The sequence below is a fragment of the Genypterus blacodes genome, unplaced genomic scaffold, assembly GCF_046128005.1.
Source record: "Genypterus blacodes isolate CSIRO-AG114 ecotype Tasmania unplaced genomic scaffold, CSIRO-AGI_Gbla_v1 ptg000022l_1, whole genome shotgun sequence".
NCBI classification, from domain to species: domain Eukaryota; kingdom Metazoa; phylum Chordata; class Actinopteri; order Ophidiiformes; family Ophidiidae; genus Genypterus; species Genypterus blacodes.
Window position 1 is genome coordinate 3,773,089 of NW_027466835.1, and position 13,296 is coordinate 3,786,384.

General features: G+C 42.6%; 1 non-coding gene across 1 annotated transcript; it reads left to right on the top strand.

Moving 5' to 3' along the window:
• The first annotated feature begins 2,937 nt into the window (after positions 1-2,937).
• trnal-cag (transfer RNA leucine (anticodon CAG)) lies at positions 2,938-3,020 on the top strand. The gene has a single exon. It is a non-coding gene; the product is annotated as a tRNA-Leu (tRNA).
• Positions 3,021-13,296: the final 10,276 nt, after the last annotated feature.

The following is a 13,296-nucleotide window of genomic DNA, read 5'->3' on the forward strand; positions in this document are numbered from 1 at the left end:
CATGGCCGCCAAAGCCCAACACGAGTCCCATGTAAACAGAAACAAAGTGGAGTCGATCGGACACAAAGTGGCGCAACACAAGGTGGAAGTAAAGGTGCAACTCTCTGGCAACGCACTGCTGGATCACCTGGAGTCTATATGCACCACAGCTGACGAGCACTCAACGAGCGTCAGGTGTGTGCGGTCAAAAAGTCAAAGGTCAAAGGTCAAAAGCATCAGGTAGCCACACCCAGCCAGGAACAACAACACAAGCATGAAAACAACCTATACAAAAACAGATCCTGACATACAAGGCTGCCCTGCACTGAGACATACATCAACCATTTAGATATGAACATTATAAGTTGCCACATGTGAATATTCTTTATATTGATCACACAGCCATCATTCAGCACACAGGCCTTCATCTGAGACTGACACGTTTTCTGGGTCATTTTCTTGGTCCTGACATCTCATTGGACAGAAAACATGAAGTGTTTCTTTGGGTGCTCTGAATGTGTGATGTGACTTTCAAACATGATGCTACTATATTTTAAATAAATCTGTCTTCTCGTCCTTTCTGTTATATTGTTCATAAACCTGCAAATATTTCAGGAAATAAGTAATGTTTATTTATTGTTGTTGAATTTCCAGCAACCTTTTTATCCCAAAGATGATGTACTGTAGTTGGGCTACACACACACACACACACACACACACACACACACACACACACACACACACACACACAGTATCTAATATGTGTCTATAATTAGAACACTCACAGAGCTAATACTGTACGGAGCACGGATGTAATAAAACTTGTATCATCTCTCTGGATGAAACCCAAACATGACTACTTTCACGGATAATATGCAGCCACAGCCTCCAGTGGCCTGACCTCTTTCATTGACAGTGTGACTGCGTCCGTGCGGGCTGCATCTTTCCTTTTGTGGTCAGGCTGTGGCCCCCTGTTAATCCGCACAGCTGTGGAGCTTCACTTCAGGCCGCCTCCAGTTCGCCAGTAAAAAAAAATGGAGCGAAAGCCGGGAGAAAGTGCTCCAGCATTCCACTGAAGCAGACCTCTGTGATCTGGGGGAGGGGGGGAAGGAGGACAGAAGTGGAGCGCAGGATCTGTGTGTTGTGTGTTGCCTTTTTTGGAGGGCCACCTGCTATTGAGGTGTTGTTGCTCTGGGGATTAGGTGTGTGTGAGGCACTTTGGTATAATGACAGACATCAAAAGCATCAGACAACTTCCTAACACAAAATATCATAACAAACCTGATTGTAAACATATCCATCCATCTCTTCTCTGAAACAACGTCCAATCCTTCCCCACTAATGTTGTTGTTGTGTAGTTGCTGTATCGCAAAATCTGCACAAACACGTAAACAGCCTGAGGTACACACATTTTTGTCTGGACGCCGCCCACACTGTCCCTTATGTTTGCAGTCACTTCTATGGACTCGGCTACCAGTTTGCAACCTTGCACAGAGCCATTATGGAGCTATTAGTTTATGTAATTTGTTATTCTCGGCAATTCCAGACAATCTTGTTTCTGTTCAGCCCTTCTATTCTGAGAGGCGGAGGCGGTGGAGCAAAAGCAGAACTGTAAATGAGGTGAAGGCTAAAAGAAGCTTGTTTTAATTTGGTGTTTACGGGATTGTCTTTGCACCTCCCTTTAGGTCTGAGGGCAGCATGACATTTGTTTACGTGTTGCGCAGGTTCTCCCTAAATTGTCCTAAGAGAAAAAATCAAACGTCCTTTTTTCACGGATCAAAAGGCGGTGGAAGGTGTTTGGAGTGACCCGGACCTGCTGGATTGGACATACTTCCCCAAAGAGGCCTCGTTACTCTTTGATGGGTGCCGGTCGAGGAGCAGCAGTGCGGGAAAAGGAGTTTGTGTGTGACTCACTGCTTTTCCTGACAACGTCCACAAACATCTGAAATCTGGGAAAAGTAAATCAAGCAGCCATGATGTCAGTGGCGTGATAATGATGCAGATACAGTCGTCGTGCTTTAGAATGCGGCAGTGAAGGAAAACAGCAACCATACGCACACATCAATCAGAATGGGGAATAGGCCAAAGAAGCAACACTGAACACTTTCACGCATCGGTTACATGTACAGGTTGCCGTTAAAGTATGAACAAGAGACTTTGTAAGACTTTGATTGAGGCACAAATGTCACATCAAACGGCACCACAACAACGGACATAAGCTGAGACATGGCTGCTCCTTAAAGGAAACTAAAACTAAAACTATAATAAACTAATGTCTGCAAAGGTGATGCCTCAGCAGGAGAGAGAGAGAGGGAGAGAGGGAGTGGCAGACCAGGACCAGGACATAAATACATACACATAAATCCACTTTACTGTATTATTGTAAGTGAATTCACTGCAGTATGCAAATGATTCCCTGTCTTATAACTGGCCCAAGCATTCTGTAGACGGATTCCCTCATCTGCTTTGTTTCTCACACACAGATGAACCATATTCATATTTATTCAGTAAATGGCAGAATCCTATGAATACATCTGTAATCAAAGTACATAATAATGGACAGGTATGAAACAGTTAATCCGCTGGAAAATGCAACATATGTTCACATAGAATAGAATAGTATTTAATAAGGTCTGTGATATTTATTGTGGTTGATGTTTGGCTCTGCCTGAAGCAAACAGGTCTTCCTCTAACTGGCCCCGGACAAAGTTAGGAACGCTTTGTAATCGCTATAAAAGTTTACACCTGACTGACTGTGAGGCTGAGCATGCAGTGTGAGATGTATGAGGTCATATTTCCTGTAATGTATAAACCCAAATGTTGTTTCAGTCAAACAGAAGAATCTTAGTGAGAGAAGGTTACAGGTTTATGTTTCGGTATTTGTACCGTATTCGATCACTGTTTAACGCAATTGTGTTGATTTAGACAAAAACCATAGTGAAACCGGCGATTATATCAGTCAGGATGGCCGAGCGGTCTAAGGCGCTGCGTTCAGGTCGCAGTCTCCTCTGGAGGCGTGGGTTCGAATCCCACTTCTGACATAACTTTTATGCAATAATGTAGTTATCTAACAAAACTCCCTCATTGATTGCACATCTGTGGTCTTTTACGCCAAAGCTTATATCATTTACTTATTTTACAGCTTATATTTATTATTTTATTTATTTTATTTATTTTATTTATTTTATTTATTTTATTTATTTTATTTTATTTTATTTTATTTTATTTTATTTTATTTTATTTATTTATTTTATTTATTTATTTTATTCTTATATATTGCATCATATTTTACTACTTAGCAATAAAGTTGATTACTATTCTGATTGTGATGGGTCATAATGTAAAGGAATAGGTGAAAGCTTCAACATACCACAATAAACACAATCTCACAATGACTCTATCACTCCGTGTGCCTGGGTTGTTTACTTTGCTTGTGTAGAAGAACAGAGAAGAGAACGAGTGGCGCCCCTGCCTCCCTCTCATTTGGCAGGAAAGCTGCAGTCAAGTTGAGTGGTAAAGAGCAAACTGCCATTTCTGTCAAATAACAATTGATGGAAGCTTGATGAAGTTTCCTATTTGTAACAGAGATCAATAGTTACTTGTCAGTAGGGAGTCCACATGCTTGATGCAGTGTGTAATTTCCAACCATTTGGCCTTACACTCTCCCTTAGGCTGGTTCCAGGAAGTTGGCAATGAATGCATTACGTTCTGCATTAAGCATTTAAATATTAATCATACAGTTTCCCCAACAGTTAAAGTTCCTTCCAGACATGCATCTTATCCAGCATGGCTAAAGTTCATAACTGAGACAAAATGAGCATTTCAGCAGATAGTATCACTGGTTAAATGTTATAAACTATCATGGAGAAATGTGATTCTTTGATTCAGGTTTCTTGTGCCCAATTCACTTTGCTTCTCATCCTGAGCGCAACTCTTCTTAATGCATCTCCAGGTCAATACCGGCTACGTGAGAAGCAGGCAGCTCTGTAAATAACGTGGATCTAGCACTCGTCCCACTCATTTGTCCTTCTCTGGTAAAACTCAATGGACTCCAGAACGTCAGTACGCAATGTCCCTCATGCCTGTTTTCTCCACTGAATGACTTACAGAACATTAAAAGTGAATCATGGGGGTGTATGAAAGAATGCAGATGAGAAGCTGGATCTCTATCTTTAGTAGAGAGAGAGAACGGATCTGTCCCACGCATTTACGTAGAAGTTTATCCATTTAAAACAACAACATCAAGGGTTTTCTGTGTCCTGTGTCCTGTCCCTGTCCGCGTTCCATTTATGGTCACTACTGCTGCAACGAGCAGAGCCGGGATGACATTTTCAATTTATTGGTGGATTTGATCTCGTGAGTGTGTCGTCGTCGTCGTCGCAGCCATCCTGCTTCATTTTACGCTTTCATTTTATTTTACAAATCTGGATCATTTATTTGGATGCAGATCACATTTTAAAGCGAGAGGTTAATGTTTCAACAGAGTGTGTGTAGTTATGGCTTTTCAAACTGTGAAATTGCAGCGCCCACATTTACAGAAGAGGGGAGGCAACATCCTGTGTGAATACAAAAATAATCTGTGGTCATAAAGCGTGGAAATGAGATGAATAAGTAAGTGTGGGCATGAATTAGTTATGCGGTTTGAGCGGAGTGTGGATTACAGGGTCCTGAGCCTGATGCAGGGATTCAGACGCTCTTCCATGTTACAGTGATAAAGACGTGCAAGGTGTTCTGGCTCAGACAACACACGACCATCCAGCCTTTGAGCTTTGATCTTACATTGAAGGTGGCTTCTGCTAAAAGTATAGAAAGTGACTCCTGACTGATTCTCTACATCATTCCTAGTTCATGTCCACAGTGTCTATAATGTCCTGCCCTGTCCACCCGTTGTGTTTATGGATGTAGGGACGGAAGGATGTTTCCTCTCCTCCTCCATACACATCAATCCAATCTGCATCACTTTTAAAAATGCCAGAGCACAGAGCAAAGATGCGTCATTCCTCCTAACACCGGCAAACACCATATTTGACTTTAAGATATGGCTCAATTATATATATATAGCTGGACATGGTTCTGTGCCCTGATGAAAAGCACAGAGGCAGCAAAGGCAAAATGATTTCAAAAATTGCAATTCTGAATGCATAAAGTCACAGTGAGATTTGTCACAGAGCATTAGGGTCCAACACCAGCTGACAGCTCCATCCTCATGTTCAAGGGAGCCAAGATGGTGACTCAGAGTTTAAGGGAAATGATGTTGACCTCAATGGAACCATGGAAAAACAGGTTGTAAGATGCTAATGTGTCTCTTCATCCTCAGGCTCCGGTGATCAGAGACTTGGATCTGAACCTTGTGCAGATGGTGGATATTACCTCAGCAATTCAAACCCAACTGAGGGAAACATCATCATTACATGGAAGTGAGACAAGAGAAAGATGCATTCCATAACAACAAGGGACGGTTTTTTAGATATTGCATCGTAAACTCTGACTTCTTAATGTTTACTGTGTACATCCTGCTAAACAGAATCCAACGGAAGTTTGTGACAGGATTTGTAAATGTCGGGACAGTTTCTCAAATTCGGAGTACAAGTTCATCCAAAAATACTAATTTCCACAATCCATCACAAGTGGGGGCCGACTAGAGAGTAAACAAACTTGCACCCTGAGGCTCATAACTGCAGAATGAATGGTACGACAAAAGAATCTGGACAAAGTGAGGAAGCTGCACCAAAATATCCTCTATAAACAAATGCCGTCTCAGGAGACACAAAAGATCAACATTTCACAGTTGTGTGTTTCTCTGTGAACGTAAGTGGTGCTTTCGGCAGCAGTCACAGGCTCAACATGAAGCCAGAATACACAGAGCTCCCAACACCAAACACAGACGGATGCAGAGTGTGGGAGTGAATTAGACCTTTTCAGACAGGAAATGAAGGCTTAGCAGACCACAATTCTTTTCCAATTGCCTTTGAAAGATGATCAATAGGTGCGATTTGGTCTATAAGTATATGCTTGGACAAACAAACAGGACTAGAAACATGCAACAACCCCTGATGTGTAGCTGTGAGAATGCTGAGTCTTTAACAGCAACAGAGCAAAGATGTGTTTATTCTTGTTGTTTCATAGATATGAAGGTCTGCAGAATGAGGTTGGGAGTTTTTGCAAGTGACACAACGCAGGCTTTTCCCCCGGGGGAGCATTCAGTCAACAGCTGCCTGGGTCACACAGATAGTGAAGCTGTTTGTCTCCCGGTCAGCCCACTCGCATCGTCCTCTATGATGAATGAGCTCCTGAAGGCATCGTGGGGAGGATCAGGAAGGAGAGTGCGAAGGTGAGAGCCGGAAAGTAAAACTGCATTATCAGTAAAGATTTAGTGGCGGTGAAGTTATTAATCTTCAGACGTAAGAGACGACGGTTCACTGAGTAAAATGTGATTGTTGAGGTTCAAAACTGTAAGAAGCTTTGCCTGCATGGGGCCTCGGATAGGTTTGGGTATTTTCCATCTATTAAAAAAAATCATAAATAGTGTTATTAAACGAGGGAGGGGGGAGATTATTTTTGACTCTGTCCCAAAACAGCACAGACGTGGAAAAACAGGAAATCTTCCAAATCCTCCAAAGGTCACGATGTCCTCAATGTAGCCTGGATACGAACGCTGAGCAAAGGCCTGAGTTTTGGGGTTTTTTCTTTTGATAAGTTATTAAATCCTGTTTTACTGGTTTAGTCATCGCATCACAGCTCCGCTCAGGTGCTGTTAGGAGACAGTGGGAGGCAGTGGCTGAGTGGGTAGTGCCTCGCTTGGGAACCGGAGGGTCGCTGGTTCGAGCCCGGTTGGAGCCCCTGCCGAGGTGCCCCTGAGCAAGGCACCGAACCCTCAATTGCTCCCCCCTCTGCGAAGGGTGGTAACATGATGTAAGTCGTTTTGGATAAAAGAAATGACAAATGATCGTAATGTAATGAGACGAAGGTGGACTTCATCAAAGCGGCTTCTTTATCATCGCTCCATCCAGCTGTTATGCATCACTGTATCATCATTGTATGCATCACCGCAACAATACGTGATATCAAATGTGCAAATGATTACAATACAAACAGTGTGTGAACAAACGCCAGTTATGGCCAAATATAGCAGCGCATTAGCTCATCGGTTCTGAGTGTGTGTGTGTGTGTGTGTGTGTGTATGACCCAGATTTGGGGATAACTGATACATCAGATAGTATTGATAATTTATGAATATTTAACCGCCACCATGTACCATAATGGAAACGTAAGGTCTATTTAGAGGCAAGAGTTCCTCCTCCCATTCACTTTAGTCATGACAATGAGCGTCAGTGGGGAGCTTTAGTGCCGAACAATGGTCTAATTTATAAGACTGGCATGGAACTTTAAAATTTAGAGGTAATACGTAACAAAGAACGCAGTGACAATGGCAAAGCAATCTCAGAGTATACAGGATGTATCTGTACTAAAAACCCCACACTGGTCAGACTCCAGGGTGTAACTTTGGTCTCTTACATCAAATGAGTGTTGGGAGAGCCTCTCAGATATGCATGAGGAAAGAGTTCAGTCCCCGAGTGTGTTGAAACTGGTCCCAGTGTCAGATTCCAGAGTGTGTAAATCTCTCTCTCTCTCTCTCTCTCTCTCCCTCTCTCTCTCTCTCTCTCTCTCTCCCTCTCTCTCTCTCTCTCTCTCTCTCTCTCTCTCTGATTTGTCATCCATCATCCATCCTGTCAGGGTCGTGTGCCAGCCTCTGTTCAGCTCCAAACTGTCACGCTGCGTTGCTTCCTTCTTGGATAAACAATAGGATCCAGTTGGGAATCGTCGTGGCACCTGAGGGACTCCAGAATCTAGCATCTCCGCCCACACAAAGCTAAACGTTTCCTGTCTTTGCCTTCCGTTCCCTGTGGTCATTTTGAAACAATTCTAAATTAGCTTCTCTCACAATCAGTAACAAATGACCAGCAGAGACTGGGGAGGTTATCAGATTGACGAGGTCCAGAAGGCCAAGGGTGTGTACTGACATAGATTAGCTTGTTAAAATATTTGGATCCATCAGTTTGGATACTTAATCTCCTCTGATGCGGGTGGATGACTGCGTGCAAACCGTTTTGATGTGGTGTTGCGCCTCAGTTAAACCCCAAAAATGGGTATGAAATGAAAAGAAGAGAGCCACAGAGGATTCCTTTTCACAACTATGCTCCCCGGCATTTGATATTTGATGCCATTTTGCAGCTCTTCCAGAAACATCCATAACTACTCTAAGGTACTATCTAACTCATCCAGGTCATTGAAAATCAAACAATTAGTTGAGATACGAACAGCAACACACAGGGGGAGGATACTCACAGGAGCCAACAGGAAACATGTGTGACGATGCAGAATGTTGAGTTTATCGATGCATCACGTGTTGTAATCTGGAGTCGTTTTGAAATGCAACAACAACTGCTGATGGTGCTATCATTTCCCAGCATCATCTCTCTCATTCCTACATGCAACACACAGATTTAATTTTCCTCTTTTGTTTGCAGACTTCTACTTTCTGTCTTGTTGATATGCTGACACCAGAAAACCTCAAAACTACAAATAAGATATCTAGTAAATAAATAAACTCACTAATCAACTGTCACATGTTGTCCATCCTAAGGACCGACGACAATTTTCCATTATAAACTCTCAAAGCATCTCCATCGAACAGGATGGAGCCCAGGAATCCTGCTGTTTCTGCATTTTGTCGGTGATCTTTCTGAGCTTCAAGTGTCAAATGTCAGCAGATGAATGGTTAACACAGATGTGTCCTCGGATTCACCACGCATTCACTGGAATTGCTTGTTTTAGGATGAAGGAGTCCTTATTAAGTCAGTGAAATAAATTTGTCCCACAGTGATCCTCTCCTTTACTTTTATTTAGAACAGCCTTACTGCCACATATACAATGTGTATTGACTTTATTACTGGAATCACAGAAATAAACTACGGCTCTGTGTTTATCTGTATTTGTGTGTTCAGCAAGTTTGTGTTGTGTTTGAAAAGCAACATCTCTGCAGCTGCGACAGCCCGATACTGTATTTCTCCTCCTATTTGTTTCCAAACTAACTCATTGATTACACCGCGCCTGCCTGACCTCCTTTTATTTACACTGCTGCTCCATTCTTCAATTCTTCACTTGAAATCTGATGGGAAATTCTGCACACACTTCTGAGATAAGATGACATCTGTGTGACCTGTGTCGCTCCCCGAAGCAGCAGGGTGGAATCTTAGCATAAACAGAGAAATACTTTCCATCTGGGTTTGAGTGTTTTGACGGGATAATGTTTCTAGGTGCAGGTGCAGAGAGTAAACAACAGAAGAAGCTGAGTAAGAGCAGAAGTGTGCAGGGGTTTGTTGGATGTAATGTTCGGAGCCGCTTTGATGATATAATCACTCAAATTTAAGTCAAAGTGTAAACAAATAGTCAGGAGTTCATTTTATAATAATGTACCACAGCGACAGTCTAAGCCATCGCCATTTAAGGAAGTTGTGATGATGAAGGTGTCATGTTAGAGGTGTTTAGATGTTTAGAAAGAGCAGTGAGGAGCAACACTCCTACCTGTGTTGATCCTGTGCGTTCCCAATGTCTTCCCAAACCTGTTTCCCTCTCATGCCTGTCACATGCCATCCCTCAGCCAATCAGTTCCTCCCTCAATTCCCATCTCCACACACCTGATCCCCATTTCCCATTAGCCACCTCAGTACACACACACACACACACACACACACACACACACGCACACACACACACACACACCCCAGCCTGTGTTTCTTCCCTCTTTGCCAGATCATCTTGTTATCCTTCCCGGTGTGAGTTCCCTGTTGTTCTTGTTCTTCTTTGATCTTGAGTACATCCTTGTTTGTTGAGCCGACCTCGCCTTTGTCTTTGGTGTTTGGACTCTTCCTGCCTTTATCTTGGGGTTTGCCTTATTTTGGTATTAGGTAAAGTAGCTCCTGACCATATCTGCTGTGTTGCCTTTGTTTGAATCCTCAGCCTTCCACTCCAGGTTATGTGATACCACTGGACGGCTTGATGGTAAATGGATCAGCTCCCTACCACCAACAAACTGAATTCAATCTGTAAAATGAGTGTATTAACCCTTAAATCAAAAGAGGATCATGATTAAACTTGAAATCCATGTTCTATTTGAAGAATTTGCCGAAAAGAGAATTTGTAAAGATGGCCATTGGCCTCTAGGGGGCGTATGGCGTACCACCATCCAATACATGTTCCTCAGTTTGAGAAACACTGTCCACATTATTGTTCTGGTCAAACAAAGAATCTTATATTAGAGGTCTTGAAGTCAAACCTCCTTTGTTTTCCTCATATGTTTCTCCTTGATTCGCTGTGTAAATGAGCTGTGGGGAATTTGCATTGATTTGATGGAGAGATGTGCAGAAGAACACAGATCACTGCTGTGCTATTGGATCAGAGTGTGAGAGAGGGAGAGGGACACCTCAGCCAAACACAACACAAAAACCTGGAAGCTGTCAAGATATTTCAATCCCTGAAGTTGCGCAATCATATTTCTTGTCCGCTGACCTAAATCATTAGCGGCGGAGAGATACAAAGGTCTGGAAATGTACTTGCAATGCGGTAAATGTCTCAGACCGTCATTGATTGTGCTCAGCCATGTTGGGTGGCTCGGCCCCCTCATCCCATGGACACACTAGTTAGGTTAATAAGAATTGATCCCGGAAACTGCAATCCTGGGCCTCAGGAAAGTGAATTGCTGCCATAAAACATGGAGTGAGGTCAGTCATGTTGGTCTGTCATGTCGTTTGTCTTCTGTGTTGGGTCTCTCTCTCTCTCTCTCTCTCTCTCTCTCTCTCTCTCTCTCTCTCTCTCTCTCTCTCTCTCTCTCTCTCTCTCTCTCTCTCTCTCTCTCTCTCTCTCTCTCTCTCTCTCCCTCCTCTCTACTCTCTAAGCAATTACGACCTGGGTCCAAATAGTGAGATATCATGAAACAAACACTATGTAATACAACTCAACAACAGATTGGACGCCTGGACAGAATTGCTCAGTCATCTCAGGATGCATCCTGGACGCCTCCCCTATTTATGGTCTTCAATAATTAAGGCATCACATATGAATCACTTAAATGAAGTCGCTGTCAATAATGTTGTATTAATTGTAAAGTGACCATCACAAGTAAATGTTGTAGTTTACCGCCCCCTACTGGTGAGAAAATACAACAGCAATCAATTAGAAACTGTCCTGCAATAACAGGGTGAGACCAAAACAATGCAGCTTTCTGATGAAATGCCACATAAGCACAATCACAGAGTCTGGAATAGAAATTACATTTATTGTTTGTTCAGGAGCTGATTCACTTCAAACATAACCCTTTGTGTACTGTACAGTATCTCTTAACTGCATCTTTTTCTTCGTCATCATCATCTTCATCTCACTGCTTTTTTTTTTCCTTTTTACACACACACACACACACGCACCACACACGCACGATATACTAAACGGCCGGCAGTCACGCCAGCCGAGGCTTAGAAACGCATTCAGGTCATCTTAAAAGGAAAGTCTGCTGCACCAGCCTCTCATTCCCCGTCGCACACAGTGATGCAGTCACACACACACACACCAGTGAGCGGCTGCAGCATCCTGCTCTGCGACTCTGTGAATGCAGAGAGAGGATCACATCTCACCGTGCACAGTGGTCCCCTTTAAGGTCTGGTTGGTTTACGGTCCTATGATACCCAGGACGTGACGATCACATTGAAATGTTTTCCTCACTTTTCAGTCACTTGCCACCGCTCAGCTGCGGTCCAATGTAAACAGCTTTTACAAGGGTAGGAGGAGGAAGTAAACAGACTCTTTGGCACGACCTAACACAACAACGGATGCAAACCAGTCTGGATCCGACTAAATACAGACACTTCAGCTCCATACTCCCTCGTTTAAATTCAGTTTATAGGTCTTGGGGAGCACTATTTAGCATCTGAAAACAACAGGATAAAGGCTTCTATGAATTAAAAGCCTAAAATAAAAACAAAAACATCTAGGAATGGCTTTACTTTTCAAACTGGTTGTCCTCAGCACCACCACATAGTGCCCCTCGTGATGTCATAGACCGCCACATAGTGACCCTCGTGATGTCATCGACCGCCACATAGTGACCCTCGTGATGTCATAGACCGCCACATAGTGACCCTCGTGATGTCATAGAGGTTTAGGATCCCTGACATTTGCGCACTTTCCTCATTTTACAAAAGATTGTTCACCGCCCTAAAAAGAACTCCCATCACCAATAAACTGATATAGATTTGTACCTTTAAGCACTTTTACTTCTGCCCAATACAACACATGACAAATACTGGCAATTTAACAACTTAAATGTGTATTTTTCACAACATATGAGTCATAACAAATTACATTACTTTATTTTTACACAATGTAACCTAAGTAGTTTAATTGCTACCATTAAGGGACAAAGATGTCGTTTCAAAAACCATAATAATAATATTTTTAATGTATTTTGATCATCTTCAGTCCTGATTATGACGGTAAGCATATTTGAAATCAAATATTTGGTATTTAATATCAAAACTGAAGTTGATTAAAATATTTATGTATAAAAAAGTAGGTTACACAGTGTAAAAACAGATTAATATGTGATTTGATTGATTTTGATTGATTGATTTGACTCGCAGTTAAACAGAATCTTTCAGATTGGGCGAGCCGTCTGCTGGGCAGCACGTCAGAGAGCTGACGTGAGAGCACGTGAGAGCAGCTCCCTCGTCACCTTGCCGCACCTCACCCGCGACGGTCAACATTCAGTAAACTAAGTAAATAATTTGTGTCTCAGTTTGGTGTGTTATTAACATTTAGATGTAGTTATTTATAGTAATATTGATGTTAATGTTATGAAAGCTATTGGCTTAGTTTAGTGTTTGTTGACCGTCGCGGGTGAGGTGCGGCAAGGTGAAGAGGGAGCTGCTCTCTAACATCAAACACAGAGGCTCAAACCCTGCATGTGTAGATGTAAAGCCTGATGTGTGAACAATGTCGGGCTCACCTGTCCAAGAATTTCAGACAGTTTTCTTTTGCGCTGTAGGTTCTGAGCTGCCAAGGTCCTGAGTGACGCTTCTTTGTTTAACTGCGAGACCCTGCAACACAGTCACAGTGACTCAGCAACATAAATTCTGAGATCTGCCGCAGGAAATGCAGTTAAGTTTGTTGACACCTTCAAATGACAGCCGCAATGAGATGAAAACACCGATCATCACTGATCGGTGCTGATTTAGCTTGTTTAGCACGCTAAGAGGTAAACTCTTA